The 25,774-nt window shown below is 37.3% G+C and overlaps 1 long non-coding RNA gene across 3 annotated transcripts; it reads right to left on the reverse strand.

Annotated features, from left to right (window-relative positions):
- Nucleotides 1-267: 267 nt before the first annotated feature.
- On the reverse strand, nt 268-4,071 carry LOC116164732. Of its 3 annotated transcripts, none has more exons than XR_004143978.1 (6): nt 4,013-4,071; nt 3,143-3,340; nt 2,911-3,073; nt 2,634-2,865; nt 2,413-2,580; nt 268-2,361 (listed from the first exon to the last, which is right to left on the reverse strand). It is a non-coding gene; the product is annotated as an uncharacterized LOC116164732 (long non-coding RNA). The 3 variants fall into 3 exon arrangements; XR_004143979.1 differs by lacking the exon at nt 4,013-4,071 and adding an exon at nt 3,703-3,756; XR_004143977.1 differs by lacking the exon at nt 4,013-4,071 and having other exon boundaries at nt 3,143-3,607.
- Between the last annotated feature and the right edge of the window lie 21,703 nt (nt 4,072-25,774).

Raw genomic sequence — 25,774 nt, forward strand, 5'->3', positions numbered from 1 at the left:
GTAAGTGTTTTACAAATGAATTTATCATTTTTGGTCGTATTTTGTGCTGAAACACAGTTATAGGCATAGGGGTATTACTGCAAATGAAGCAGTAGATCCACAAAAAATGCAACTTGTTTAGAATCCAACATCAGTAGAATGCCACCATTAGATCATATTGCAGCAATCAGGAAAAATATAATAATAATAATAATAATGATATAAAAATCTGTGATTAAAAAAAAAAAAAATCTCTTGTTTTGTATTTTATTTTATGTGTTTGTGAGCATTTTAGTGATTATTATTAACATCTGTGATATTTTTGTTATATAAACTATCTTAACAATGGATAATAACAAAATCATACAATGGAACTGCAGAGGTATAATAACTCGCTACTGTGATCTCAAAATGCTATTGCACGAACATAACCCGATGTGTTTTTGCGTTCAAGAAACCCATCTCGGTCACAATCAGCCCTATACGTTGAATGGTTTCAAAGTAGAACGGCGAGATGGTATTAATGAACAAAGAAGTAGTGGGGGAGTGTTAATACTCTTACGCAACAATGTTATATATGAAAATGTTCAACTTAATACAAGTCTTCAGGCTGTTGCTGTAAAGTTAATTCTACCATGGCGAATAACTATTTGTAATGTTTATCTACCGGATGCTAATTGGACAATTGAAGAATTCAACCAGCTAGTGAATCAACTACTAAAACCTTTTATGATTACGGGAGACTTCAATGCCCATAACCCGATGTGGGGATCCGAATATACGAGTAGTAAAGGGCGAATTCTGGAAGGTTGGATAACTAGAAATGATGTGATTATACTCAACACTGGGTCACCTACACATCACATTGCTAGGTCAAATAACTTTTCGGCGATTGACCTTACTCTAGTCACTACCAGTCTAAGTCCTCATCTCAAGTGGGAGGTAATAAGCGATCTACATAATAGCGACCATTTCCCGATTCTAATTCAAACGGATGTTCCGGAAATGGAAAAGACTACATATAAGAAATGGATAATGAGTAGGGCAAACTGGAACCTATTCTCCAGTCGTCTTGTTGCACCCGATCCTGTAAACGTCGAGACAATAACAACATGTATAAAACAAGCAGCCGAAGTTAGCATTCCCAAAACAGGTGATAAACAGATTAAACGACCATTACCATGGTGGAGTCCCGAAGTAAAAAATGCAATAAAAAATAAAAAAGTGGCTTTCAGACGCTACCAGAGGGAACCGTCTATCGCTAATCATATCGAGTTTAAAAGAGCCAGAGCAGTGAGCAGACGTATTGTGTTGGAGAGCAAAAGAAATAGCTGGAATCAGTACACATCAACAATAACATCAGCACAAGATACACAGCAGGTGTGGCGCAAGATAAAAGCTATATCGGGAGGTGCTGGTTATCAGCAAATAAATTTTCTTAAAAGAGAAAACGGCGATGTTCTTGACGATGAAACTGAGATTTCTGACCTACTTGCGTGCCATTTTGCTAGCACGAGTAGCAACGATAATTATAGCCTGCAATTTGCACTACACAAAACGGAACGTGAAGTGCTTCTCGACTTTGATACGGATCATGATCTCGAGTATAATGTTCCTTTTACCATGGATGAGCTAAACTCAGCCATTGGAGAACTTAAGAACACCGCTCCAGGTCCTGATGAAGTAAGTAACGAAATGTTAGTTCATCTCACAACTCAAATAAGGTCATCTATACTAGAGCTATTTAATGACGTATGGCGCCACAGCGTATATCCGGAACAATGGAAGATGGCTACTATAATTCCAATACATAAACCCGGAAAGAATCCATTACACGCCGCAAGTTATCGACCAATAAGTTTGACTTGCTGCTTAGGTAAACTTTTGGAAAAAATCGTAAACAAAAGGCTTCAATTTTACCTTGAGAAGAACAACTTGATAGCGCCTTACCAAGCAGGTTTTAGAAAAGGCCGATCGACAATAGACCATCTAGTCGAATTAGAGAACTCGATAAGGGAAGCTCACAGGAAACGACAACACCTCGTAGCGGTATTTTTTTATATAAAGGGAGCCTACGATATGACCTGGAGGCATGGAATATTAAATAAATTGCACAAATACGGTCCGAGGGGTAACTTACCTAAATTTATTAAATCGTTTATGACCGATAGATATTTCCGGGTGCGGATAGGAAACACTTTGTCAAAAGTTCAACGCCTGGAAAACGGTGTACCGCAAGGCTCCACGCTGAGCTGTACACTGTTTTTGATTGCAATTAACGAGATTGCGGACGGAGTGGAGCCTGGTGTTTCTCGGGCTCTATATGTTGATGACTTGGCGATATATTGCTCCGGGGCCACTGTAGGCCAGATAAACGTTAAACTGCAAAATGCGATCAACAACATTGTGCGCAATGGAAGTGAAATCGGATACCAATTTTCCAGGGAAAAAACTAAATGCGTTCATTTTTGTAAATTGCGCAGACCACATTATGATCCGTCACTCTATATCGGAAATAGACCAGTTGCGTGTGTGACAGCGACAAAATTTCTGGGATTGACGTTTGATAGCAAACTAACGTGGAACGCGCATATTGAACACCTGAAAACAAAATGTATGAAAACCATGAATATCATCAAGGTATTATCGCGTACCAAATGGGGTGCTGAGGTGCAAATGCTAATAAACGTATACCGGGCCTTAGTTATGTCGCAAATCGACTATGGAGCGATTGTATATGCATCAGCCCGTAAATCGTCGCTATTACTATTAGATAGGGTGCATAATACTGGAATAAAGTATTGTTTAGGCGCGTTTCCTACCACTCCTATACACAGTCTTTATTGTGAATCGAACTTGCCTCCATTGGATACGCGAAGACAACAGCTGATGATCAATTATATGGTTAAAATAAAATCAGATCCCACTCACCCGAACAATGTTTTCCTATTTCCAGACGGAAATGTTTTTGACGCTAGGCCAACTATCCCACGACCGCTCGGGATACGGTTTAAAGAGATCCTGGGGGAACTACACGAAACAATACCTCACCTAGTGCAGAAAAACCAGTACAATTGCTACCCGTGGTTGATACCTAAAATTAAAGTAAAATTAGACCTTAAGAATCTAAACAGAAATTTAGCAACAAAGTCACAATACTTACGTCTATTTGAGGAGATCGCTAACAACTACACAAATAAAACGGTTATCTTTACTGATGGCTCGAAAAACCAACAAGGGGCGGGATCCGCCATTGTAGTTGATGGTGTGGTCCACTCCTGGGCCCTAAACCCTATAACCTCGGTGTATACTGCGGAACAGTTTGCATTATGGAAGGCTCTGGTACACATTCCCGTAGAACCTACAAATAAAACATATTTGATAGTTAGCGACTCCTTAAATGCCATAAATGCTGTAAAAGATATATACACGAGAGATCCTCTGGCTCGTTTATGCCAAGGTTGTTTGGTGGACCTGAGTGAGCATAATGTCAGACCTGTTTTTGTTTGGGTACCTGGACATTCTGGCATTAATGGAAATGAAATGGTTGATAGAGCAGCGAAAATTGCAATAACAGGTCCAAGAATTGATGAGGAGCATGTCAAAATGACGGACGTACAATGTCACCTTAAACAAAAAATAATAGAAATCTGGCAAGGCAAATGGGAAAGACAAAGTACATCCCTATCACATGTTAAACTATCGGTGAAGGAAAAACTATACCTGAAAGATTTTCGTAGAGATGAACAAATAAAGATACATCGGTTAAGATTAGGCCACACAAATGTCACGCACCAATATCTTTTGACGGGTGATCCCAGGCCGCGATGCAATACGTGTAATGTTGATCTCTCTGTGAAGCATGTAATCTGTGATTGTGTTAAGTATGTAAATCAGCGTGATAGGTTTAACCTAAAGGAAGATGTTAGAAGCAACCTTAACGAAATACCAAACTTGAAGAATGTGCTAAAGTTCCTGAAAGCAATAGGGATATACAGCAATGTATAAAAATATAAAGTTCTAAAATACTTACTTTTTACTTGGAAGGTATGTGTATGAATGGCGAGAAGACCCAAGTAGTCGAAGCCATACCTAAAAAAAAAAAAAATAATAATAATAATAATAATAATAATAATGTTTATTAGACCATTAGACCATGTAACATGATATTGATCAAGTCAATGACAGAGGTTGTGTAAAATATCACATAACTAAATAATTTGAATAAAATATAACATACATAATTGTATTACTAACGATACCAAATGTAATTAAGTACACGAATCTGACAAATACTCTTCCACTGAATAGTAACACTGGGACAATAAAAAATGCATTACCTGAAACTTAAATTGTTTATGTCGGGTTTCAGACTTGAAACGTTCTGGGAGTTTGTTAAAAAGTAATGAGCCCATATATCTCGGATTATTTTCTGACATACTTAGTCTATGCGCAGGAATGCAGAAATCCTTACCACGCCGTGTATTGTAACTGTGATTATAGTTATTAACAGAAAACTCCTTTGGATTTTCTTTTACAAACATCAGAATTTCTAGAATATATATAGCAGGAACAGGTAATAGTCCAAGTTGTCTAAATATATTTCTGCATGATGTTCTCTTCTTTACTCCCACTATAGATCTCACTACTTGCTTTTGAATTAGGAAAATCCTATGAGTTAAGTTAGATCTCCCCCAAAATAGAATACCATATTTAACTTTGCTGTAGAAATGCGCATAGTAAAAACTTAACAGCACTTTGTCACTACTAAAAGATTTTAATTTAAATATTGCATAGGCACTTGACGCTAAACTTTTGGATAAACTGTCTATATGGGTATTCCATTTCAAATTACTATCAAGATAGATGCCTAAGAATTTGGTACATTTCTCTTGAGGAATTGATTTCCTGCTTGTTTTAACTAACAGAGATTCCTTCCTTATGATCTCACGCAGATTGAAATTTATAATTAATGATTTACTAGCATTGAGAACTAACTTATTACTATTGATCCATTGAACGACACTATTTACTGAAGACTGTGCGTTCTCGACTACCTCACTCATACTATCCCCAGAAAAAAGATAACTAGTGTCATCCGCAAACATAACAATATTATCACCACTCTTGGATGTAATTGCACCAGGTAGATCGTTTATATAGTATATGAATAGTAAGGGACCCAGAACAGAACCCTGTGGTACTCAACAATATAATGGCGGAATATAATCTCTACATAGAAAACTTAGGGAAAATCAAGGGAGTGCAGTATTTTGAGCTATGTCATTCCAGGAGGGAAGTGCCATGGTTTCAGGGCCTTAACAAGTCCGTTACTTGCCTATCGGCCGTGTGTCGTTCAAGATTTTTCGTCATCCCATCATCTGGAAATTATATATTTTGACTTCATAAAGATCCATATTTTCGTAATAGTTAAAATAATAATTATCTTGATCATCGTATGCTTATGGTCACCTGTTAGCTGTTGTCATGGGCGCAACTACTTAAAAGTAAACAATTCGTTAAAAATGCGTGCTGAGAAGCTGTACGACGTTTTTCCAAAAATATGCACGAAATAGCAATATTCCTCAAGACGTATTAGCAGATTCCATGGCTGCAAGTGTCGATTTGCTACCAGAAAAAACAGGGAGCGATATCATAAAGAATACGAAGATTTCAAGTATAACGGTTTAAGATTAAGAGGATCAATTCAGTAAACGAAGACGTGTTATTAGCGTACGTAAAGGGAAAATCGGATATGTACTCGCCCAATTCATTATGGACAAAAGTTTCTTCGAAGCGATTAAAAATCACCAAACAACTATTTCAAAGTTCCGATGGAAACGCTGAAATTACAACATCCATAGCCACAGCTTCTTCATAAAGTGTAATATCCACAGGTGCTAGTGGTCCTCAAGTTTCTACGATGGTCTACAGATTTCTAGCAATAACTGTCACTTTAATTTTCATATCCATTTATTTATTTATTATTATAACTAGTTGTTTAAATTTCAATAAAACATTGTTCCTTTAACGGTCGCATATGCGTCCGTTATTTTTTAACGGACGCCGTCCGTTACGACTGACATTTCACTTGTCAAATGAGTTGAGTTAAATTGAAATAACAGTATGGGATGACGAAAACTACATAACATTATATCAGCAAGAAAACTATGTGATATGCACAGACTCCCTCAGCTTGATCTTAAGCCTAACGCAAATATACTCCAAAAATCCACTTGTCCAAGAAATTCGAAGAAAAATCCATAACCTGCCCAATTCAATAATTTTCCTATACACACCATCACATATCGGAATCCCCGGGAATGAGGATGCAGATAGAACAGCTAAACAAGCTACGACACAAAACACACCAATCACAGATTTGTTCCTGCCAAACGACCTAAAGAACCAATTTTGGAAAATCATCAACAACCAATGGCAGGAGAAATGGAATCTGACAGACGCCCATCTTAAACAAGTGAAACCCCTGACACAACCCACTTTGCCTATACCCACACAACGAAGATCTCAGGTCATAATCAACAGATTACGACTAGGACACACACGACTGACACATACCTTCGTAAATACCCGTGAAGACCCCCCTAGCTGCGACACACGCCAAACAAGATTGACAGTCGAACACCTTCTCATCCATCCGAGGCCTAACTACTCTTAAGGATTTCAAGATATTTGGTTCGTTAAAATGATTTAGAAAACTGACAAACTAGGTTTATTTATTAAAATTTTTTCTCTAATGGCGATCGATTTCGGGAATATACCCATCATCAGGCCGTGCGTTAAGTGGTATGCAGAAATTATAGATGATGGGTATATTCTCGAAATCGATCGCCTTTAGAGAAAAAAATTTTAATAAATAAACCTAGTTTGTCAGTTTTCTAAATCATTTTATCATTCAACAAACTACAAAATGGAGACCTTCATTCAACGAATTTGGTTCGTTCTTTTTGCATTCGGAATCTTATAGCTCTGGTACATACCTCAACCAAGAAAAATCTTGACGATTAATATGCGCAGACTGCGCAATGTCAACTTCCATTTATAGAGATATTTTTTTGAAATTTTTATCAAAGATTCTTTTAGTAAACACAAGCATATCGCATATTGTAAAAATCAGATGTGGGCATGCGCAATGTCATTTTTCTTATTTATCAAGATATTTTTTTGAAACTTGAACCAAAAATCTTCTAGTAAAGGCAAACATATCGGATATTTTAAACATCACGTGAGCGCATGCATGGATTGCGCAGTGCTAAGTTTCTTATTTAAGAATATTTATGGCTTAACTTATTTTCGTTGGTACACATAACGTATATAGTCCGTTACATGACTTTTCGGGAAGTAGGTACTGATCAATTCATTGAAATAGTATATTTCATTACGAGTCGGAAAAGCAGGCTTTTTCCGTGCGCGCGTGACAAATTCATTCAAAAAAGTCATGCAAGCACGGAAAAAGCATTTCTGGACATGTAATGAACGATATTTTTTATTATACTGTAAATTTGTATTGTAAGCAATATTTTGGGTATTTATATTCAGCGCACCGAAAGAATCAAAGTGACCGGGAAACGTTTTTCCGTGCGCTAGCCTGGAAAAGGCCAGATACCATTATTTAGGTGTAAATAAGGTGATTTCAATGAAGTATAATAAAAATGTACTAAAGTTACTTGCTATAAGGCGAAAACCTTTTATTTATTTTTTTTCAATTTAGTGCCAACTCCTTCCACTATTTCTCCAGAATGAACCTATTATGGTGGTTTTTGTCATTTTGGTTCGATAATGGAGGCCTGACAAAAATTTCACTGATTAAAAGTTCTACACCCATACTCGACAAAAACGAAGTAAATGCGTGCAGAGATTATCGACGCTATTATCATTGGTCGGTGGACGGTGACTTAAGAATGATTAACGCACTGCTCCAATATAAACGGACCTATGCTAAGTACATTTACACTTCTTCGCTTCGCTACTATCGACGCTTTTATCATTTATCGCGGCTCCAACATAAACGCACCCTTAGGTAAGTAGAGCATGTAAACACGTTGCATCTCTTTAATTCCTGCCATTTTATAATCGCAAGTGCATTTAGACGGAGAGCTGGCTACGGAAAAAAGTGACTTATCGCTACATGGCTAATTTTTTGTGTAAAGTATGCTGATACATAGTGAAGTAGAAAAAGTCACGTCTGCCAGCGAGAAGCTCTACAAAAAAGTCTATAACAATTTTTTTGTGAGTTTCTTAGTTTTTGAGAAATTTTAAATTGAACGCAGTTAAACACTTCATTTTATAATTTTTCTAAATTTGCACTTTTCTCAGAAAGTAAGCTTCATAGCGGAAAATGTTAAATATAAAAAAGAAGTGCCTTGATGAGCTCTACAGAAAAGTGTCATCAATTTTTTGCGTCAGATTCAAAATAAAGACGCCAGAGGTAAATATAGTCGGAATATCGGCAGTTTTATTAAAATTTGACATATTTAACCGCCCCTCCCAACCTTAAGCCACGGGATCTCTCTGGCAGACATGACTTTTTCTACTTCACTATATATTCTAATCGATACTTTACACAAAAAATCAGCCATGTAGCGATAAGTCACTTTTTTCCGTAGCCAGCTCTTAGAATATTATCTTTGTTTAAAAATAAGGGTTTTATTTTGGGACTAAACGATCGCGCGACAGCAAATCGCAGGTGCGCACCTTATCTTAAAGTGCGTACTCACTTGCAAATTGCAACAAAATGCCCCGAACAAACCAAGCGCGCGCTGAATACATTCCAACAAACATTTTTCTGTGAAAATTCGGGCTCTTCGCTCTTTAGGTGCGCACTCATTGACAACAAAATGCCTCCAACGAATCAAACTTGCCGCGCGCGCTGTAACAAATTTGTCGTCTGTACCTTGACACCTTTACTTTACACTACACATGTTGTTGCTCAATAATGTATCATATTTAGGTAATGAAAAGTGAACATATTGCTCAAAGAATGCAAAAACCACAATCCTTAAAGTTACTCCCAAATAAGATTTAACAAAAGTTTCCAAAGTACCAATCAACCCTTTATAATATTCAATTAATGGCGTTATAAGTACTATTACCTAAAGGCGATCTATTCCAACACATAGGTAATTATTGCGATGTCTGCTTTCGATCCAATGCAACGTCTTCGTCTTGTATTTTAAAGATTTTTCTATACACGAACGTGAGCGTTTGGCTATTTTACAAGCAACTAAATCACATAGAAAGAAAAAGCAACGAATCACCTGTCTTTTTTATCTTCCGACAAACATCTATATCGTCTGTAATCGCTACCAATCACTTCGTTCACCTATCATTCCTACGACCGGTGCACAAGGGATGCCGTTCCGGCGGAAGCGCAGGCGGGTAGTTCCGGTTACCGTTGCCTGAACTTCTCTTATCACAATTTCTAGCGTCCACCGACAGATAGCCGCTGCTGTCTGGACTCTCCCGTTGCGTTGTCTAACGGAAAAACAAATGGAAATACTGATTTATTGTTTTGATTGCATCCACGCCTTCCTACAGCTTTCGATAAGGTTTTAAAGACGCTTTAGCTGATTAACAAACTTGTAAGTAATAATAATAAAACGGCAGCTATATTTAAATGTGTATTATTTAAACCGGAAGTGAACAATTCACGTGAAGAAAGTGTAGTGTGTATAAAGTAGGGGTTTGAATGATGCCGAATCCTATTAAATAAAAAGAGAAAAGCAGTTCATACTTACTTAAAAACTATGTCATTTAAATAGCCCAAGCAAGTGGCAATTTGGTTTTATTTACAAATATCAACTCTTTGAAGTTTCCATTAGTTAACAGACCGGTAACGGTGCGCTTGTTTTTCTATTTAGAGACCTTTAGCACTGATGCAATAATAAACGATACATTCAAAAAAACTTTATTTCTCAATAAAATTTGCGTAAAGCGAACAGTAGTGATCAATCATATTTCTATACCTACACTTTTAGTATGCAGTTATTTTTGGGAACTCGATAATATTAAGCAGAGTTTGTTATAAGGTGTATTTATAGCCGTAGACAAACCTGCAAATTGTAAAACTTAAACACAATGTAGTAAGTAGAAGGCCAGCGGAAATTAAATGCACACATATATACAGAAATGTTGCAAAATAAGGGCACTGCATGTGTATTTACAGACTGTTTACGAGGAACTGATATTTTAACATACGGAACAAATAACTCAAAGGCACGAAGCGGTCCATTATTTTTAGAATGAGCATGTTCAACATTCAATAAATGTAAGATGAATTATTTCTGGACTGAAAATGAATTATTCATAGAGTTATATACACGTTTAAATGGTAATTACGAATGTAAGTACAAATTATTCTCTAGCACGCGTTTGTCTTAATTGCGCGAAACTAATACGTGCAATCAGTACTACGGCTCGTAAAAATAAAAATAAGTCTGTTCCGAAAAAGCGTCTGTGAATTGGAAGACAATAATCTCAGACGACACTACATGAAAGTGTATGTTGACTTTTTTTGTCATTTTCTTGTTTATCTCTCCATATATGTCCCTACATCGATTTTTAAATGAACTTAAAATGAAATTAATCGGCCGTTAAGGGGGTGTTTTCGTTAAGAAGCATCTTATAACGCTTGTTTATTTACAGTCTTTTTTTTCATTGTCCCTCGAGCCATTACAATTGTATTGCTAGACCCAATTTTGGCATATTTTTAAAAACAAGTGCATTATTAGTTGTATAGTTTTGGCCTTACGTATTTCGGTCCTTGTGAACGAAAAGATCTTCGCATTGAAAGATCATAAAAATCTGGCAGTACCTTCTTTGGTATAAAGAATTTAGAATATTAGAATATTAAAGAATTTTTAAATAGTGACATATTGCGATCAGCAATTTTATCCTTTGTAATAGCCAAGTGATATTTATTTTCTAAAAGATCGCAGCAGGCATTTTACGATTTCACTGCGTTTGTAAAAATTGTAGATAAGGTATCTTGTTCCTTTTTGTATTAAGCGTTTTCCAAACCATTATAATGATCAATTAGAATAGTGGAAACTGGAAACAATGTATGAACCGTCTCCAAAAAACTCTCTTCTGGAATATACGCTTTTGGGAAAATTTTCCCCGGAATGTCACAATGCCGAACGCGGTCAGCCCAACACGGCCTTCATAAGAATCCCGAGAAATTCACCCCCTGGAGTATTTGTTTGACATCGGTACTTCTTTCACCGCAACTCTCTCCAAAAATATGTCTCTACATGGAAACAGCTCAGCGACAGCGACACAAATTCGGCATGGCACAAGTGGGCAACATAGAGCTGTCTCATCAAAGTAACGCGTTTTTTATATTAATTCCATCAAAAATGTTATCAAGTGAAAACGACGATGTGACTGCGATGCACTGGTGCTTACGAACCAGAAAAGATTCTAGAAAATCTGAGAAAAGGAAATGCAGAGTGCTTTTATTGCAAGAAACCAAAAAAATAAAATGTTTGTTGCTGCTACTAAACTCGACAACCACCCAGAACATATCTACTAGTTTTTCATGAAATTTCTGTTCATTTTTCTGTTGTGCCATGATATTAATTTTCCTTTTCCTCATTAAAAACGCAAAATACCACCGCCACACAGCTTGAGCGTCGCTTCAAAACCGACATGTCGAGTCGATCGGCAATAAGAAAGCGACACGCAGCTTTGATGTTTCTGTGGGTATACGGTGTATATAAACCATAGGGTAAACACACCTTACGAGTAATCTAACTCAAAATAGACTAGAGTCTGCACATCTACACTATAACAGAAAACTTTTAGTGAACATTTGAAGTCTCTAGCTGTTGTAATTGCTGAGATCTCAGCCGGACAGCCAACCAGATAACCAACCGTAAAGAATGTAGTAGCGTATTTTCTTTTTGCAAAAATATTCGCACACTTACACGCCTTGTGGTATTACAATATTCCATGACAAAAATATACAATGAATTTCCTTTCAAATTAAGAGCAAAGACGTAAGCAAATTGATATTGAAAAACTCTAGTCTGTTACCTTACAACCCGTGTGCTACTCACAGCTCATTACTCCTAATAACATTATACATACTACCTATTGGAAATAGTGAATTTTCAAATCAGAAATTTGATATGAAGGTCCATGTAACCTTATACGGCACATTATATTCTCTGTAATTTGCGAGTTAGAAGTTTGTGTTGTCACCTTGTAGTGACAAACCTGACAAACTCACAACGGTACCTATTAAGCATAAGTAGGTATATCATGATAATAGAACTTTGCATTATATACGTTTGCATTATTTCAGAAAACGTTTGACCTCATATCATAACTAAGCCTAAAGACTTTGTTGCCAAATAAACACTCTTAACCAAATTCATTTTTCCAATTACATCAATAATGACCAATTATTCTCATTCATTCACGTACTGAATGTGCTGAAACATGCACACATTTAATTTTGTACACTTTCCATGCAAATGTTCTATACGTACGGCAATATTGATCATGTAGCTATATAGTTCGTTTTAATGTAGAAACCACGGGTGCTGAAATAAAATACTGTACTTGAAGCCCATATTGGGGTCGTTGCAATTTTTAAGCACCAGGTGGGTTATTGTTAAATAATCTGAAATGTAAGCACCGCTGCACTATAAACATTGTATCTCTAAACGAATCTATGTACGCATTGTATAGGTATAAATTGAAAGGAAAGGCAATTTGTATAATACGCAGTTGATTGCTCTAGGGCATTTGTCGTGGGAAAAGGGGCCCACCTGGCCTCATCAACAGTAAAGCACGCGGATACGCAAGACACGTGACCTATTCAACGTTAAGTATCGACGCTGATTGACCGCTCAATACCCTGAGGTAATGAACAATACCGGTGATTACTGGAGATCGTGTGCTGCACGTGTTTACTGAAGTTCTTTCAAAGTTTTCTCTCCCGCAAGCTCCGAGTTTAGTACTCGCTAAATTTACCTGGCGAGTTAGCGTTCCAAAGTTGTAATTGATATGAAATCCCAAGGTGAAGTAAATACAGCTATAATTGTGTGATTGTGTCTGAATCGAGGCATTATAGATTGTGCTCTATTCTTTACATTTCACATAGAACAGTATAGGCACGGCCAACATATACAGGGTGACAATTTGAAAACTTACCACCCCCCATATCTTAGTAAATAAACGAGATATTTAAAAAAATCAAAATCCGTTTCGGTAATTCAGAGGGGGAATCACAATGACATAGTTGGCGACGCACCCCCTCCAACCCCCTGCGCCCCAGCCACCCCAACTTTTAAATCTTAAATAGTGACCCCCCATGTGTGATACGTCGTTGGAAAGCTCTGAAAAAATGCTTTCCAACCATACCAAATAGCATTACATTTAGGTTAGTAATTATCGTGCAAATCAAAAAATAAACTAATATGATACATTTGAAATCTGTCGTATTTAAAACGCAACCGGCGAACATTAGACGAACTAAGACAGAGAATAATTCAAGAATGTCGAAATATTGCAAAACCAACATAGGAAAGGTTCGACAAGAGTTTTAGAATAGATTATAACTGGCGATCAAAAATGAGTTGCTGTCAAGTCGGCTTTGGAAGTTCAAGTTAAATACGATTTTCCATGTTTATTTTTTGATTTGCACGATAATTACTAACCTAAATGTAATGCTATTTGGTATGGTTGGAAAGCATTTTTTCAGAGCTTTCCAACGACGTATCACACATGGGGGGTCACTATTTAAGATTTAAAAGTTGGGGTGGCTGGGGCGCAGGGGGTTGGAGGGGGTGCGTCGCCAACTATGTCATTGTGATTCCCCCTCCGAATTACCGAAACGGATTTTGATTTTTTTAAATATCTCGTTTATTTACTAAGATATGGGGGGTGGTAAGTTTTCAAATTGTCACCCTGTATACTGTGTGGTATAGGTAGTGCCATAACATGTGATATTTGTGAAATTGACCCGTTCATTATTATAGACTGGTTCACTTTTATAAAAGCAGCGTTTTAACAGGTTCTAGGGGCATTTCAGACAACATTTGGCCAAATAGGCGTTTTTTACTAATTTAGACCTGCTGAACACGAATATCGATGTTGGCATCTCGAAATCTGAACAAGAAGTTCAGAATTCAAGATGGCGGCCAATTTCCGAAAAGGTTGATCTTTTCACTCATGCGACCGATTTTTTCGAGCTAAAAACGGATTATAATGTTATTCCTGACGGAGGTACGGCACGATAATAATAGTGAAAAAATGTTTAAACAATGATTCCATAGTTTTTTTAACGTCAAAGTGCGTAAAAGTGGAATCCTTTTTTTCATAATACTGAATGGCTACTGTTTAAGTTTGTTCACATCGTGTAATTATTAAATTATTTCTGTTTTGGCAAGCTTTTTGGTTCCTGTGCGTCGTGTGATAGATATCCGCGATGTTCCATTACCTCACATATGGAAGAATTTCCTTTCATTAGAGGAAAACAAAAGAAACGAGTTATTGTCGCATCACCTTGAAGACGTCTCATTTGACGGCGTACTGGTGATTTCTGGAGGCTTCAGTGATGAAAGAAAAGTTTTCCGTAACCGTCAGACGACACAGATTTCCATCCTTACAAGCTTTTCACAAGGAAGCGGATACTAGGATAACGCTACAGATACAGATGTATTTCTGTTGCTTCTTCATCACTTCGAGAAAATACTGGCAAACTAAGTTTGGGTGCTGACCGGTACTTCAAGAAAGATATGTATTTGTTCCTATCCATAATGCTGTGCAGAGGAACTGGCCAAAAGCAGTAGTAACGAATATCCTGTCCTTTTACGCTATCACAGGAATAGTGATGTCACGTCATTGCTGTTGTGAATTTCCACGCTTGGATGCATTTATTTTTATTTATTTATTTATTTTTGACCTTTATTTTTAAGCAGAGGGGTTTCAGGCAAGGCTGGTCTGCCAACCCAAGCCACTAGACATTTACAAATATCTATATATCCGAACTCGGATGTGAACCAGATAGTGCTCTTCCTTATAGTCAGGGAGACATTCCTGAAAAAGGCTCTCTAAATCATGTCTAACGGCGTTTTGTGCTACAAACTGGCAACAGGCGGTTCTAGACTAATTTGCCCCCGCTGAAAACGATGCGCCCTGTTGCCAGGCCCGGTTTTGGCATTTAAGCCCTTAAGTCCAAGATGGCGGCCAAAATTGCCGTTTTTCTGTTATTTCGAGCCCGCAAGGCAGCCACCGAACGTTTTGGGTAGTTTAAGGGCAGAATAACATCTAGTACACACGACGACACCGTTTAAACACACTTTCGTATTCATATTAAGGCCCTAAATGTCAAAACTCCGCTTAAAAACGTCAAATGTGCAAAAATTCATCATTTTTTTGCTTTCTGGCCGGTTGTCCGCGTTCAATATGTATTCATATGGTCAAGTTAACATTTAAGTATGTGGGGACCTCCAATAGCACCATATGCCTGGGGCCTATACGAGTATATCAAGATGGCGCCTGGAAAGTCCAAAAACAGTGAAAAAGTCGTTTTTTTGGCCGTATTTTTACTACACTGGTCACTCTTTACGTTGGCTGTTCATTTTGGTGTTCTGGAACATTATTATGAATGCCACCCCGGACGTAATACACCCGCACGAGAGGGGGGTGTAATTATCATCTCCAACAGAACGGATTCGGGAAACTATCAATCAGTGTTTAAGTGTTGTTGTGCATCTTTGTCGGCGCCGCTCCTGAAGTTCGTCTTTGTCGCTTCGATGGCGTCTTCCACCTACGCCAAACATTTCATTTAATATTAAAAGTCAAGTAATCTTACATCATGTAACTAAGATTACATTTAATGAAGATATTTTTTAATGTTATTGTTTAATTGTCATCGTTTTTTCCCTATGCTGCCTTTCAAATTTTGCATTGTGTACTTCTAAAATATTTTAACAAGTTTTATTCTGTAATTTCCTTAAGCCAGAAGATGAGCGTTGTTCGAAACTAGTCGCTGCTTTTACAATTTGTCTATTAAAATAGTATGGGGAAGGTTTTGTATCTTTTTGGGATTTAACGACCCACTCTAACATTTACATTAACATTAACCTCGTTCATACTAATTTAGCATGATATCACATTACATTCTAACACATGAAGATGCTCTATTCAAACGTTAGGTCACATCTATTGATCGTATAATGGTGTCACATCTTCTTTTGCGATGATGGCTTCCATTTGACTGTTTCAGTTTTCCCTAGGCCATGCAGCATGAATCATCCTCTGGTGGTGATTTTAACAGTAGTCTATGTGTAATATGCCAAAAACAACCCAGAGAGAAAACGTCAGTGCTTCAAGAGACAACGTTTAACTCTGTAACGTTCTTATTCTTGCATAATACCTTCTTCATAGTATTAGTTTAGTGCTCAATATTCTAAACAGTTTCGACTGCCAAGTGTTACGTATTAATTAAAAAAATCAAAGAAAACTTGGGAAGCATGTTTTAATATACTTGCCCTCAAATTACGCCGCCAAACCAACTTCTGTCTCTTGGTTCCATACTTAAAGTTTATAGGAAACGAGTCCCCACGTCCACAGTTAAGCCCTTCAGTTGTGTAACATCCAGAATGGCATTCGCAATTCGCATATTATTGCTCCAGGTCATCGAAATGGGGAATGTGTGGCCAGTGTAGTAAAAATACGGCAAAAAGAACTTTTTCACTTTTTATGGACTTTCCAGGTGCCATCTTGATATTTAGGCCCCAGACATATGGCGTTGCTGGGGGTCCCCACATACTTAAATGTTAACTTGACCATACGAATACATATTGGACGCCGACAACCGGGCAAAAAGAAAAAAAATGACGATTTTTGCATTTTTGACGTTTTTAAGTGGAGTTTTGGCATTTAGGCCCCTAATATGAATACGAAAGTGTGCCTAAACGGTGTCGTCGTGTGTACTAGATGTTATTCTACCCTTACACTACCCAAAACGTTCAATGGCGTGCCTTGTGGGCTCGAAATAACCGAAAAACGGCAGTTCGCCCGCCATCTTGGATTTAAGGGCTTAACGGAGCGCATCGTTTTCAGCGGGGGCAAATTAGTCTAGAACCTCCTGTTGTCAGTTTGTAGCACAAAACGCCGTTAGACATGCACTTTTCAGAAATGTCTCCCTGACTATTACTGTTCACGCTGGGTACCATACTCCTCAGTGAGAAGATATATCTTTTGCAAAAATCTTCGTGGCAAAACTATACAATGTTGGTATCATAACTAGGTACATGAAACTTCACTTGTTCAGAGTATCGACCTGGCTCGCATATTTTAGGTGGCGTCTTTTCCTCTATTTAAGTTATTTCCACCGACGGTGCGCGTCCCGCTTAGTTCGGTAGGGAGAAGTCGCTACCAGACGTCCGTTTGGAAGAATGCGCACGTCCCTGGCCCCATCTCGGTTAATCAAGTAGGACTTCCCATAGTGGAGAAGTATTTCCAGGTTTCAGGAGCTGCGAAGCTTTAGATCTAACAATTCTGAACTCCATTCTCTTGGGATTCCATCTAATCTTTTCTAGCATTTCGTCCATTTCCCTAATTACGGCATATCAGGAGTAAATCGCAAGAGGTACTTCTTTGACCCTAAACTCTGAAATGTCGCTCAGACGAGCATATCCTATCCTTGATTTCCTGGGGAAAGAATTGAAAATGGCTACATTCCAATTCTCACAACGTTAGATTAATTCCGAAGGCTGCTCTAGATATCGTCTTTTGTCTTTGTAAATAGGATGCTCGTCAAAACTTTGTTAATGTTGCAAGGCTCAACTGATTTGTACTCCCAATATTCTCAAGAAGACGATTGACCTTTCATCATGAAAATAAGATAAATTTGTCTTCACTTTTCTATATGCTTTCATACTTGAATAATAATAATAATATATCCTGACATATTATTTACTCTATGATCCTGAGTAACGGTAATTAATATCTAGCAAAATAAGAATCTTCCGAAACACCGCAGTTTAGTTTAACTCCTTCATTTTTTTCATTTAAAAATTAACGTAAAATTCGAAAGATTGTAGTTATCTAAACTTTATAAGGAGATTTATGCAATATAAACGCATGTCGGGAATACTTATACGTGTCAGGATTACTAGAAACAATCGTTTTGCAAGTCCTCCTTTTGGCAAGGAGAGCTAGGAATTTCTTAATTCTTAATTTTACGCATCCTGCCGCTAAAAAAACTATTACATTATTGTTAAAACAATAGTTAACTATTATTATCGTGACGTACGTCAGGGTCAGGAATAACATTATAATTAGTTTTATAGATCGAAAAAATCGGTCGCATGAGTGAAAAGATAAATCTTTTCGGAAATTGGCCGACATCTTGAATTCTGGACTTCCGGTTCAGATTTCGAGGTGCCAACATCGATATTCGTGTTCAGCAGGTACCAATTAGTAAAAAAAAGCCTGGTTGGCCAAATGTTGTCTGAAATGCTCCTAGGACAGAAAAGTGAACCAGTCTATTAGATCCATCGGAAGGTAAATTGCCAGCGGGCTTGATCTTTTGCATCATTTTGCTGAAAATCGCTCCTAGTTATGTATGGATTTTGCTTACCAATTCGAAGCATGTCCTGCAGACATTTCTGCTTAAGAATAAAAACGCTGTCTTTAAGGGTAAATGACATTGTTTCTGGCACTACAAATAGGAAGAGTCATAATGGAATAAAATAACGACTTTATCGCCTCTGTAGATTTAATAGCTACCTAAGTATCAAATAACAAATATTACATTTCAAAAAATAATCGGCTCAATAAATAACACAAAAATTATGACGCTAGCTCCAATTGTGTACGTTAACAGAAAAAAGTCAACAGTAACAGTCAAATAATAAAATCATTTCTTTATAGTTTAATAATTTTTGTAATTTTACTATGAAGAAAGTAAAAGAAACGGGTAGGTAGGTGTTTCTTCGCATAATTTCCAACTTTCGCATTTTATAGGTACCTAACAGATAATATAATTTAAAACGAATTACACAACGCATTTTTTATTTATCAAAGTACGTTGTAAACAATTTATAAGAAAGTTACGAACTTCAATTATAAAAGTTCTGTCCCTCGCTAATGTTTATTCGTTTACTTTGAACATCATCCGGAGCGAATGTATCATCCCTGTACTACCTACTTTGTAATTATTTAATTTGCATGGTAAGTGATAGGTAGGCGACCCAAGCGTGCAGCACTCCGCAAACTTTTACTTTAGCGCACGTAACTGCCTCATCCAAGCTTACCTACTAACTTATTCTTTCTCATTAATGCCCTCCTCTGTATGGGTAAATTCAGTTTAAATTAAGTTAGCTTCTTATTACAGCTAAGTTGAGAAGTCTGTGTTTTTTTTTAAATTGTCAACCAACCTGCTAATTTGGCTCGAGCAGTCTCTCATTTTGGTGACGTGTAATTTTTTCTATCTCTAATTTTGCGGAAATGACAAGGGTCTTTATTAGCATCTAATTTTCACCACCACTTTTGTATTTAAAAGATCTATGTGCCGACGTGTATAATTGTATATCCTCTTCGATGAAGCATTTGAGATAAAAAACCATCAAGAATTTATTGATCACACACAAAATGTATATAAAATCAAATTAAATATCAAATACTACTCCTAAGAAAAACTTTGAAGTCGCCACCTTTTTAGAAGCGACTGGCTCCATAACCTGGTAATCTCTACAAAGAGTTCCGATATTCATCGGATCGCGGATATGCGCGTCACCTTTGCCACTCTAAATATTGTTTGGATACGGGAATGTTTTGCCAGAAATGGGTAGGGATGATTTCATTTCTGAGATGGCAATACAGAGAAATGTTCTGTTCTTTCTTATCATTTGGAAGTGGCCTCATTTAAAATGAAAGTTTGTAAAATATCAGGTTTGTCTCCGTTGAAGAACGAATTTGGCGTATAAATTGTGCACAGCTCTTGATAAAGCGCATTTTTTTAGCGGAAATAGCTTTTGTGTTGACATCCCCAATGGATATATTTCTTGCAGACGTCTCAATCGCCATTTATAAGTACCCTCTTCCGACAATCCGTTCTTGAGGTATAAGGGAATATACCCGATCACGATAAGAGGTCGAGGAGGAGGGCTATGGTTTGTAGAAATTAATTCCCCGGTTCCGTTGCTCACTGATCTCGAAAAAGAGTCGCACGGGAAAGTTATAGTTTGTACAAATCAATTTATTTCGATGAGACCTTTCATTAGAATAGCATGAAGAGGGTAGAACATGTGTTTACCCCCCCCCCCCAATTTTAATTTATTTAAAGGTTAACTTGGCACCACTAAAGGCATGCGTATGCGAAATCTGAGGCCAATTGGTTGTCGTATGTAAAAGTTATGCACGTTTTACTTTCAAAAACAGCACCTTAGGAAATAATTTGAGGGGGGGGGGGTCCTTTTAGACAGCGAAATTTCATGGCCGTCTGGCACACCTTCAAGATATAGACTACCTACTGCAAAAAATTCCAGGACTCTAGGACCATTCCCCTAGAAGTAGTTCGAAGCGGCAGAAGTGGGTCCGGACGGACGGACGGACAAAACGCAAACAATAGCACATTTTTTTTAATTCTTAAAAATTCTAAAAAACTATTTTCTACTGCACCAAACTCTGTTAGCAAGAAACTATTCTAGAACTTCTTATTGATGACGGAGTCGAAACTAGCTAATAGAATATCTACTGATCTGAAACACAAAAATGCGCTTGAAGTCCCCTCGATAATATATTCTGCGGTTTTCTTCTTTATGTTTATTTGAGGATCCTACCTTATTCAAGAAACGATTTCCGGGCTGTCCGTTGACATTGATTTTCTGTTGATTCCCACGAAAAATTTAATTTACGCAATATCTTCCACAAAACACCTGTCCAGTTAGCTCAAATAACTCAAAATTAAAAATTTGAATTTTTATAAATTTTCCTCGTACACTTCCGGCATCTGCTATAAAGAACAAGTTAAAAAGTCCTTATGCAAACATAAACGACGAGAGCGTATTTTCCTCCTAATAGTTAATGCTGTCCCACTCTCTTCATGAAACGTTTTTAAATGCTTTCGTAAATAGCATTGCGCATTGTCTACATTAGAAATTTTATTGAATACCTTCATAAATAAAACACACCAGCATACGTTACCAGTAATTTTGAAACCGGTATTAGTTTTAGTTTTATTCAAGGTGCCTACATATGATATTTCGTTTAACTGCTTTCATAAATAAGAAAGTTGCCATTGCGCATGCGCTAAACCAAATTTTAAAACTGGTGTTAGAATTGTCTTTATTCCAAATGCCTATGTATAAAATTTCATTTAAATACCTCCATAAATAAGAAAGTGGCATTGCGCACGCGCAAAACAACATTTTGAAAACATCGCAAATTTTACTTATATTCGTAGTTTATAGTTTCATTTAAATATCTTCATAAATAAAACAGTTAGCATTGCACATGCGTTAAACCAAATTTTTGACACTGCGCATGCGTAAAACAAAAAAATATGGGTATGCACGGAATCCTTGGACCAAGCCCTTTCAAATAAGCCCTATATCGCCAAAATCGGTTCAGAGATTTAGAAGGAGTACGTGTGACGGACAGACGGACGGACGGACGGATGTCAAAGTGTAGCCAATAGCGATTTTTCACTTTGACGAAAATACGCTAAAAATCCCAATATTTACCTAAATTAATGATTTGCGAGAGTCAGTGACCATGAACTTAGCTGACAGGGTCCGCTCGAATACGATGCTTGACTGTAGGCGAACCCTAGATAGATTAGGTGAGTCTAATAGGGTAAGCTTGATATGGGTGCCGGGGCACTCTGGAATAGGGGGCAACGAAAGGGCGGACGAGTTGGCTCGCGAAGGCAGTAGTGGGGTCCTTGTCGGGCCTGAGCCCCCCCTTGGAATTGCTCCCTCAGTTGTCAGGGTCAGGATTAAGAACTGGGCGACCAGTCAATTCCAGGCTCAATGGCAACAGGCAGCTGGACTCAGACAGTCCAAGACCTTTTTAACAGGGCCTTTTGGCAAATCTGAGTCTTCTAAGCTTCTAAACCTAAACAGAAGTCAGATTAGGAAGATCGTCGGTGTCTTCACGGGACACTGGATGTTCAACTATCACCTGCACAATATTGGGCTTGTGGAAGACCCTGCGTGCAGGTTTTGTGGTGAGGTAGAGGAAACTACCGAGCATGTAGTCTGTTACTGTGACGCTCTGATCAGGGACAGACATAAACTCATCGGTGACAGTTACTTGGAACCGAGGGAGGTGAGGAAACTAAGGCTAAATAGGGTCTTATCCTTCATTGAAGGGAACGGGCTCTAAGCTTTGGTTGTTTAGAGAGGGGGTTAGCACAATGGGCCGTTGATGAGCCTAAGTGCTGCCTGTAAAGGCTCCCCTGATAGAATAGAATAGACCATGAACTTTCGAAAATCCCCAAGAATTTATTACAAAAATGTTAAACAACTCCTGAAATAAATCTTATACGAAAATGTCTGACATGAACACACTATCCATGTCGTACAATGGGATAGAATAAACACACAATTAATTGACATGGACAAAAATACAATGTGACCTAGATCGGGTGGGATTGCATGGGTAACTTTTTTATTATTAAAGATAGAGAATTGGTTAAATGGGAAATGTTTTGCAGTTTTAGATGCTTAAATTCATTCAAAATGTCGCATACGCATAGGTTGGAGGTAAATTAAAAAAAACTAAAATTGGTCATTTCCTTGAATGTCTTAATCATCGAAAGTTCAAAGGTCTTTCTAGAAAAATCCCAAACATTAAATAGGCTCGTATAGTTTCTTAGTTATTAAAATGCATTTACTCGTTCCATCTTTAACTAAATCATAATAATAACGTACACAACTGCGCGAAGTCGCTCTAGGCGTGTTATAGCATCAATGTTGCCTAAAGTAAACTGTCTTGAAGTGTGTTTCAGTTCACTAATAATGGCCAGCATTTTAAACATTATTGATGTAATTATTTAAATTGTTTTATTGTCTCGAATAGATTTTGTGTTTTGTTTTTTTTTAATTCATCACAGCCAGCCTACTTGATTAAAATATAAAAACCGTTAATATAACGGGTATCTTATTTTCAATCGTATGCTCGTTGAAAAGAGAATTAAAAAATCTATCAAATAATCTAAAAATCCAATATGGCGCCTATTTAACTTTAGAAAGTTGGTAAATGTTCCTCAAAAGTAGCCATCTTGAATTTTTTAACATCAATTCTAAATGAAGTGTATCAAAGACAGTAACATTTATATGAAACTTTTTTTATATCTCTTATACTTTCGATGACATAAGACATTGGCCCGTATGAATAAAAATAAGCAAATGCTTATACTTGCAAAATTCAAAGTAAATACTCGTAAGTGCCCCTTTATACTGGTTTGTTTAGCAGCGCCGCACTGCGTCCTGTCCTTCTGCTTAGCAGCGCTGCTAAGTCGCCCAGTGCGAAGGAGCACTTACGAGTATTTACTTTGAATTTTTCAAGTATAAGCATTTGCTTACTTTTATTCATACGGGCCCTTAACCCTTCAGTACACACCTATAGTGTGGAAAAGACCGCATTTTTCGAATTTTCTTGGTTTTATGGCGGTACTTCTAGCTCTACCAATGGGATCTTGGGTTTAGGTATGCCTTCTGGGGTGTATTTGCAAGCTATAAACCACTCTGCACGATTTATGTAGCAGTGGTTCGGTACTTACCCACGAGTTTTGGTAAACCGCGGTCGATTCCACCGTAGCGCGTGTACTCCTGTTCCTATATAGAACGCGCGGAAAAGCGGTGGAAAAGATCGCACTGCTTATGCTTTTTACCTTGGGATTTCTACAAATACTCTCTATATTCAACCTGTACGTCTCATGGTTAGGAGTGAAATATGAAAAAATTGTGTACCAATTGTTCCGATACCAACAGTTCTTTGGGGAGTAGCTTCTTGCAGTTTTTTTTTGTGCCATAATAGCTTTTATGTGTATAAAGGGTGTTACTAATGATATTTGGGTGTTATTGCAATATTAGTGGTAAAATCAGATTAATTTCCGCAAAAAAGGTAGATGCGCGTATACTGAAGGGTTAAAGAAAATGACCAATTTCAGTTTTTTTGAATTCACCTAAAAACTAAAACTGCAAAAAATTATCCATTTAACCAATTCTCTATCTTTAATAATAAGAAAGTTACACATGCACTCCCACGCGATCTGGGACATACTGTATATAGACGATGTCAAAAATGTAAGAGCAAATACCTTGAAAACGTTTTGTCGGAGGAATGCATCCACAAAGGCAAAATGAATTGTCTGGATGAGACATATCTATTGGTGATGTCAAATATCCGCAGAACGGAATATCGAAGGAGGATACTCTGAAAGGGCAAACACATCTACCGTCGATGTCAAAACTTAATTGTGATTATCTCGAAAATGTTGGAGGAAGGAAGGAATTTCTCTAAGGACTTGGTTCTTCTTTTATTATATAGCGACCTTTAAATGTTTATGTGTAAAGAGCCCCCTCCCCATTAATCATCTACCAAGAAAGAAAACATCGATAAATATAGCGTGCTACTACCTTATAACGCTACCATTTACTAAGCTATTTCGGTTTTAAAAAAATGCGCTTTATCGCACTATGTTCTCATTTTGTTCCTCAGATCCATTTTATGTTGTCCCATTTTCACCCTTTCAATAGATTAACTAACAGTTTCTCGTCTGTATTAGGACGAAAGAAGACACTTTTTGCAGGGATAAGGCGAGAAAATTTCATTTGGAAGCCTAGAGAATAAGTACGCCTTGAAGAAAAGAAGAAAATTTAATGGAAACTAATATTTCTTTTTAATTAAACCAGAAACATAATAAAAGCACTGATTTAATAATTAAATACCTTACATTCATTTCATTTTACTGAATGAAAGAACTCGAAATGCAAAAAGTGAAAACGGTTCTCTATAGGTAGTAAATTCAATGCTTTTTCATTATTACTACTTTTACTAGCTACTAGTTTTGGAGAGATGTTTCTATAACAACCCATTATTCAAATAACCGGTAACGTCAAACAACTCGATAAGTACTAGGTACTTTTTGTATGTACTATAAATTTTTTTCTGTGGGGAATTGCCCAAGTGAGTCAAGTGTTATTCGTGCACAAAATTTTTTGAAAAAACTATAAAACTCATCCGAAATATAACTGACATTGACTATCCCAAATGTTCAATTCATGGCGGCTAATATCTATGTAAGTTCTCGAGTGGAAGGTGAATGTATAATTGGTGGTCTCACGTGCTTTGGAAACAACCTAAGACGGCGCGTTACAATTAATTACTCTAATAAAGATCTCACCTGTCCAAAAGTTGGACAGAAAAGTAAACATAAATATAGGTTTAATCCGGGATGCCAAAGTTCATATAGCCCACCCCATTGGTTTCTTGTTTGACTGGAGAAAAATCTCATTTTGATAAACCACCGGTCATTAATCACTGGTTTTATCTGAACGTGACATGAAAGGATGTCGCATCACGTTGGTTTTGACCGACAGAGTCTCACCGGTGGCATTCCTCTTTTCGGTATAAATACGCACCTCGTCGGCCTCCAGGTCCCACTCCAATCTGAAAATCCTGTAAGCACAGACGCGTGGAAAATATTAAATTTTTGTACAAAACCACACTTTTAATTGGTGTTTTACAAACTGGAGTAATTTTATTAAATCGAGCATCGTATTGACGAACTCGTGTGGCATAC

This window comes from Photinus pyralis, unplaced genomic scaffold (assembly GCF_008802855.1).
Source record: "Photinus pyralis isolate 1611_PpyrPB1 unplaced genomic scaffold, Ppyr1.3 Ppyr1.4_LG2, whole genome shotgun sequence".
NCBI lineage: Eukaryota > Metazoa > Arthropoda > Insecta > Coleoptera > Lampyridae > Photinus > Photinus pyralis.